Below are 1,144 nucleotides of genomic sequence, written 5' to 3' on the forward strand. Positions count from 1 at the left end.
GAGAGAGAGAGGGAGAGAGAGAGAGGAGGAGAGAGAGAGAAAGAGAGAGGAAGAGAGGGAGAGAGAGAGAGAGAGAGAGACGTTTTTTAAGCCAAAGACCCCTTAACTGAAAGAGAGACGGAGGAGGATAGAAGGACTCCCTACATATATTACTGTATATTAAATCAAGTTGCATAATAAACTGGGCCTAATAACGTGTGGCGGCCTAAAGCTTTCATACGTACCTTTTTATTGAATAATAATTAGAAAACGTTTTATTTGTAGAGCACTTTTAATTGTTAAAATCAATCCCAAAGTGTGACAGAGTAAAATAAGTAGCAAACACACAACAAGAATTTAAAATGTGAAAAGATTTAAAATGTAATGTAAAATCATGTGTAGACATAGCCTACAGGGAATCCGTTACGACCTATGGGCCAGTAAGCCTGTCAGAGATTTTTTCACTAACAGGCTGATTTATATTTGCCAATATGTTAGATTTATGTTAAGACAAAGACACAGGAAATGAAATAACGCAACAAGTATTACAACAAAGTATTACAAAGGCAACAAAGACAGGAAGATTAACTTAACGTGAGACTTGGAGACTTCTCTGAGCTTAGTCTTACAGTGATTCACTCCCTTGTAAGGTTTGAACTGTTTTATTGAAATCTGACAGACTACAGCAGTTGCAAAGCCATGTTGACTCATCTTTCAAATTTGATTTAAAATGTAAATCTAGGGGATGCATTCAATCTTAAGACAGATGTATCCCACTCTCAGAGAGTAAACATCATCTTCTGTACACAAATTAGCCAACACACTGTGCGTCAGCCATAGATTAAGATCTCATCAGTCGTAAGCTGCTGCTCCGCTTTGCTCCTCATACGTAGATTTATGTAAGTAGATTTAGAAGGGATGGTGTTAAATTATATTAAATACAGAAACTGTGTAATAGGTTAGGATTTAGTGAACTGAAAAACCTACAGTGAGAAACTGAATGAAGGTAAAATATTTACCCCGTGCTCATAGAAATTTAAATCCTTCACTTTATGACGATTAGAACAAGAGGACTCAACTGCAAGACTCAGTTTGAAAACGGATTCATTGACGGAGTGAGAAGCAGACGCCAAGGACAGGGAGGCAGAGACGGGGGGGGGGGGGG

Source organism: Etheostoma spectabile, chromosome 8 (genome assembly GCF_008692095.1).
Source record: "Etheostoma spectabile isolate EspeVRDwgs_2016 chromosome 8, UIUC_Espe_1.0, whole genome shotgun sequence".
Classification (NCBI taxonomy): domain Eukaryota; kingdom Metazoa; phylum Chordata; class Actinopteri; order Perciformes; family Percidae; genus Etheostoma; species Etheostoma spectabile.